The sequence below is a fragment of the Miscanthus floridulus genome, chromosome 9 (genome assembly GCF_019320115.1).
Source record: "Miscanthus floridulus cultivar M001 chromosome 9, ASM1932011v1, whole genome shotgun sequence".
In the NCBI taxonomy this organism is placed as follows: domain Eukaryota; kingdom Viridiplantae; phylum Streptophyta; class Magnoliopsida; order Poales; family Poaceae; genus Miscanthus; species Miscanthus floridulus.
Genome location: NC_089588.1, coordinates 61022708 through 61029371, shown reverse-complemented (window position 1 = coordinate 61029371; position 6664 = coordinate 61022708). Strand labels below are relative to the sequence as shown.

Genomic DNA, 6664 nt, shown 5'->3' with positions numbered 1-6664 from the left:
TATGTGTTCCAACAAATGCTTGTGATATGAAAGAATGCAAAACTCCAGAATCAAAAAGAACAGTGGCAGGAGTGGAATTAACATCGAACGTACCAAGCATGACTTCTGGTTCCGCAAGCGTCATCTCTGTAGACACATGATTCACCTTTTCTGTGTTGGGTGCTAGATTCTGACACATTCCTTTTGGATTACTATGCTGACCCTGGGGTGTTAGCTGATTCTGCTTTCTAGGGCAACAGTTAGCATAATGCCCAACTTCTCCACAATGATAGCATACATTGGGGGTGCTAGGTGCACTGGTCTTCATGGGAGTGTTGTTAGGCGTTCCTTGTCATGATGTCTGCTTGCCACTCTACTGCTAGGGGCATTGATTGTCATTCTGCTGCTGGTACGGTGGACACTACTAGTTCAGGTTGCGATTCCACTGATTGGGTGGTCCCTGGTACCTCTGCTAGAAGCCTTGCTGAGGGTTGGTGCGTGGATGAGTATTGCTTCTAGAGGCCTGTCCCTAAAGTCTCATCTTCTTAGACTCCATCTCTTTGCGCTTATTGTCAATAACAATGGCGCGATTCACCAGCGTCTGAAAATTGGGGTATGTATTGGACATAAGCTAGAGTTGTAGACCATCATACAAACCCTTGAGAAAGCAGCGTTGCTTATCAGCATCATCAGCCACCTCATTCGGAGTGTAACGTGACAACTGAGCAAATTTGTCATGATACTCAGCTACAGACATAGATCCCTATTTCAGAGCTCTAAATTCCTTCTGCTTGAGCTCTATCAATCCTTTAGGTATGTGGTAGGATCTAAAATTCTCTCTAAATTCCTGCTACGTGATAGGAGGAGCATTAGTGGGATGTCCATACTCGAATGCCTCCCACCAGTCTTGAGCTTCTCCCTGGAGTTGTCCTGACGCGTACAACACATTCTGCTGGTCGTTGCACTGTGCTATGTTGAGTTGTTTTTCCACTGCACGAAGCCAATCATATGCTTCCAGTGGACCAGTGGCATAAGAAAACACCAAGGGGTGGCCCTTCAAGAATTCACCATGCTGTCACACGGTGCTCCACCAGTTGGTTGATTCTGTTGATTCTGCACCAGAGCTTGTATAAGCTGTGTCTGCACTACTAGAAGCCGCTCAACAGTCGGTGGCGGTGGTGGTGGTGGATGTGGGGAAACACCTCCATGACCTTGGCCTCTTCCTCTTCCAGACATCTGACATCCAACATAAATATTCAAAATTTAGAGATTTCCAAGTTATATGCACGTATAGGGATATAGAATACATTCTAAAAATTTTTTGGACTTGTTCCAACATCAGCAGCTCGGTAAAATAGTCACATCTCGAGTTCTAGATATCCAAAAGAGGTGTCCTATACATGGTTGGAAAGCTTAAGAAATTATATACAACTTTTATTTAGACCACATGCCCAGATTCTGTTGTTAGTTTACTCAAAAACAGAACAAAACTGAAACTATTCTAGATTCCAGACTGCGTAGAAACTTCAAATTAAAACAGCTATATCGTACAAAACAAATCAGATATAGGGGTGATTCTAGAGGTATTAAAAATATAATTAAGTCTAGTTACTTCCATAAAAATTTCATAATTTTTGGTCGAGTAGATTTAGATTGGCATTGAGATAAGGGCAGACTACTCTAAAAAACAGATCCGAGAGAATATGATGTACCAAACCCAACTATTTATTTATTGACTCAAACTTTAATATTCTTAACTATGGAACTTGCGGACATACCCACAAAGTTCCAACACTCATTACAAAAATCCAACTCACACATAAACATAATAATAAATCAACTAGGCGCACCAAAATTCACACCGCACTACTTGACTCAACTTGACCCGTGCTACTAATGTCTTATTACATAAAAAGGAACTCCAACACCTATGGGTGAAATTCTTGGGGAAGCTCCTTATAGATCCTTGGTAGGTTGAGGCACACCCTTTGCTTGTCTATCACTTGTTGATATCTCTTAAGGGTCGCCTCCTGTGCCTTCAATTGATCTTTCTGCCGTCGATTCTTGTCTACTAATTTATAGGCATAGTGCACCATCACTTGAGTAGTGGGATCCGTGCCTTCAGGGTCCATTATTTCCCATTCCAATTTAGGGTGTTGGTGAGGGAGGAATTGATATTGATCTTCCTTCATATCATCAAAGTGACGACCACAGAGACCCATGCAGGCTACAACGGCTGCATCTTCTATACCATCTTCCATGGTGGCACGACGAGCATGATGTGAATAGCTTGCGTCTAGCTGGTATGCTTCCTTCTCTTCATCCCTGATGGAGATGCACACCCTAGTCTTCCAATAAGTGTCCTCTAGAGGGTGCGTATGTTCTTTGTACACATACTCCACAGCTGCATCCTAATCAGCGTAGTAGGTCTGAAGAAACCCCATAAGTCGGTGGTGCGAAACGGAGGATTCACACCCCGGCTTGTACCGGATCTTTGTAGTCCATCCCATGGCAGGGGTAGGCTGATCTTCTGGAATGGCGTCCTCCTCATCATCATCATAAGACACTATGACGACCTCCACTTCTCGGGTTCTTCTTCTTTGGGCTCTTCCTAGAATGGCTCAAGCGTAGGTGTAGGTGCTGGTGAGTCAACTTCTTGCTCATGGGGTTCCTCCTCCTCATGTGGCTCCATGGACTCATTCAAGCCACGAGGCAGGTAGTAGCCTCTGGTCCTAATGCGAGCGGTCTTATTGGCATGAGGCATCTATAGAATGAGATTTAGTTAAATTAGAAGCAATAATTTTCATAATAGAGTGAGGCAAAAGAAGCATAAAATTTAGCAAATAACAAGGGTGAGATGGAAAGCATGAAATGAGTGAAGCAAAAGAAGCTAAAATGACCATTGCTAACTAGGCTTGCATCCTATAGTCAACACGGCACTGATACCAATCTGTCACACCCAATTTTAAGGATAAAATGGGATGCAAAATCTTATGTGCGTCCAGAGATCAGTCACACACATAAGCCGACAAATTATAAATAGTATCATCACAAGTGTTTATTATATCACGAATAATAAGACATAGACTTCACATAAATGTAGCGGAAGTATAAAGAAAAATCTCTCACGGAAGCTCCATATCACAGGGATGTCAACTGGTTGACCACAAGTCTAGTAATCCTCAGGAAAGTCATCATTACCATAGCCATCTATTACCCATCTGAGATTTTTATCCAAATAATGAAAATAAACAAGCGTAAGTATGTGTTGTACTCAACAAGTGTAACATGGGGTTCATGAGGCTCAAAAGGCTTGACACAGGTTTAACAGCTACCCAATGCATATCCCATAGGAGACAAGGTATAAGTTCAGTTCTAGGGAATCCCTATCAAGGTAACACATGCAACATGAATTAAATGTATTAAAGTGGATAGGAAACCAGGATAATCCCATGCTATACTTGCCTTGAACAAAGTGCTCCTGCTGTTCCTGCTCATCAAAGTAGTACTCTTGATCACCCACGAATTGCTCACCTTCTATACTCGATAACCACAGCAACATACAAGCATCCAGAAACAATCATGTAAAGCAAACAAAGGCTATAGATTAGAACAATACATCAATCAGCATAAAATGCTAATGAAAAGTTTATAAAATGAATCTACGTCTCGCTAAGATCACAAAATTCAAAGCTAAAACAAAGAAGTTATGAATTAAACAAGGTTTCCTTTAATAAAATAGTAGATTAAATCTAACCTTGAATTTTAAAAGTTGAAAACATACCTAACAGTAGTATGAACATGTAGATTATGGAATTATGAACCTAACGCAAGTTGAACGGATCAAATCAGAGTTAAAACGGAGAAGATATGGCCTAATGAAGATAGTGGCAGTTTTGTAAATAGATGAAACTTAATTTCTGAATTTAAAGAAAAGGTAGGGGCTCTTTAGAATAAATGCAGGGATGGCAGGTTGAGATCTAAATAATTATAAGGGCCTTTTTGTGAAATGACAGGCGAAGGGGTATCTTTGAATCTGGGACGTTAATCACGTGATGGATGGCTGTGATTAAATGGGAGGGAGGGAGAGAGAGAGAGCACACCCACCGAGGAAGAAAACGGCGCAGTGGCGGCCATGAATGGTGGTGAGGAAGCTCACCAGCAACATTGATTTAGGCCCTATGGAACACCACAAAGCAAAGCGAGGGCACGGGGAGAGAGGAGATCAAGGCAAACTCACCAACACCAAAGGCAAGGACGGGGATGGACTCATGACGCATGTTGGCTGCTCGACTCGATAGCAGCGGCGGTGCTAGGGCTATGGTTTTGCGACGGCTCATGCGAGAGCGGCGGCTTGCTCTAGGATTAGGAGGAAGCAGTGTGTGCAAGGGCTGCTATTTATGGGCGGCTTCGGCATGCGGGTCACGCCAGGACGCGGCGTAGAGGAGGAGGACTCGGCAACGATGGCGGTCGTGACTGACCCGGTCTCGTGCAGGGAGGAAGAAGAAGACGATTGACCAGTGGGGTCCGCCTATCAGTGTCAGTGGGAGAGAGGAACGGCGCGGGCGCACTGCCGAGTGGGCCGTGGGCAAAGCTGGGCCGAGAGAGGAAGTGGGAGAGCACTAGGCCTGGAGCAGCAGGCCCATGCGAGGGAGTGAGGGAGAGGAGAAGGCGGGCTGCGCCATGGGCCAGTAGGCCGAATAGAGGGAGAGGGGAAATAAAACTCTTTTTTCTATTTTTTAAACATCATTTCAACTCCAATTTAAACTCAAATTCAATTCTTTTGCAAATTTCAACCAAACCCAAGCATCACAAATAAAATATGCAGCAGCATGTATGCACATACATGTATGTAGACCCATATTTGATTTTAATTTTAACAAAGTTATTATTTCTCTAACTTTAAATGCCCACAAAAATGCATAATAAATCAAATTCTCTTATTTCAAAATAATGAAATTTTTAGGGTGTTACAATGCCATAGAAAGGAGTACTCTTAGTAATTTATCATTATCATTGATCAATACTCATCATATATATATATATATATATATATATATATATATATATATATATATATATATATATATATATATATATATCTTATCCTATGACTTACCCCTGTTATGAGTAGAATATTGGTTATGGTTTCCTTCTCCTTCCATAGTATAAGTTATCAATACATGTTCATGCTTGATCTTCCCTATGGTAAAAATATAAATAACGATACTTGGAATACTATCGGGTAAAATGCTACAATGGGTCTATTATATGTGCGCTTGCAGATCCTTTTCATTCATATATTTATTTATTCATCCTAGTCACATAATTAATAAAGAACTACTTAGTATTATTCTAGTAGTAATGCTATGTAGTACCAACAAGTATCTCTGATATCATCACTAGGGATGACAACCTAGTAAAATTAGGAGATATAGGCTTATAATAAGTGGCTATTTAAAAACAAGTGACACGTTAATAAATACCAACAAGCATTTCTGGTGTTGTTGCTAGGGACTAGATTTAAAACTCTGTTCTTAGTAGCGACGCTAAGAAATGTCAACAATTATGAATATCGACAAGATTTGTAGTTTCTAGATCTTTCGGTTTGCCCCAAAATTTTACCTTTGTCAAACGAAGGAACAGTAGCTGCTAGCTGAGCTATTTGTGATTCTATCATTTTTATTAAAGCTATGCTAGTTCTTAATGGTAGAAACAAAGCTATCCATTCTGTTATTTATGTTCTCTAGAATTTTACCATTGGTAGCTACCTTTCTAGATAATCCCTCCATAAGTTTGTATTGGCTAGCAACTAATTCTCTAAAGGGTGGTTGATTGAAATTATTAAAATTATTACCTTGATAGTTACCTTGGTAGTTTGGTCTCTGTTGCTGATTCCATCCTTGATTCTGCTGAGGGCAAAAGTAGTAGTTGTTGTTGATAAAGTTCACATCCTCATGGGTTTCAAGACAGTTGCTCCCTAAATGCTCAGGGTTTCCACACACTTCACATGTCATGCGAGAATCATGAATGTGCATGACTTCTTTCTTCTCATTGGCTCAATCTTCAAGCTTCTTCATCAGCAGGTCCATCTTAGTAGACAACATGTCTACCTCCTTGAGTTGATGCATACCTCCACCTCTCTTGTGGGTTTGAAGACGTTCTTCATTACAACCTTGGTTGGACGCCATCTTCTCCTCAGGAGCTATTGCAGCTGGTATGGTGAGTGAAAGGAATGCACCTCCAGCAGTAGCAGCCATAGTCTCATGGGTACTATTGATCAACCCATGGTAGAAAGTCAGCATGAGTAGCCAATTCTCCATCCCATGATGAGGACATTCTGCAATGTAATCTTGAAAGCGTTCCCATGCCTCAGGGACAGATTCATCATGTTGTTGTTGAAAGCTTGAGATTTTCCTATATAGAGCATTGGTCTTGCCTATGGGAAAGAACTTTTCTAGAAAGGTAGTGGAGCAGTTATGCCATGTAGTATTTCTATCTTTGTTAGCATAGAACCATTGCTTTGCCTTCCCCAAGAGTGAGAATGGAAAGAGGCAAAGTAATATGAAATCTTGGGTTACTCCTTTGATGGTGAAAGTGCTATAGATCTCCAGGAAGTATTGGAGATGTGCACTCGCATCTTCACATGCCTTTCCACAAAACTGGCTTGCTTGCACCATGTTGG

General features: G+C 41.3%; 1 non-coding gene across 1 annotated transcript; it reads left to right on the top strand.

Annotated features, from left to right (window-relative positions):
• Positions 1 to 6300: 6300 nt before the first annotated feature.
• On the top strand, positions 6301 to 6409 carry LOC136484556 (small nucleolar RNA R71). Its single transcript, XR_010766070.1, has one exon. It is a non-coding gene; the product is annotated as a small nucleolar RNA R71 (small nucleolar RNA).
• Positions 6410 to 6664: the final 255 nt, after the last annotated feature.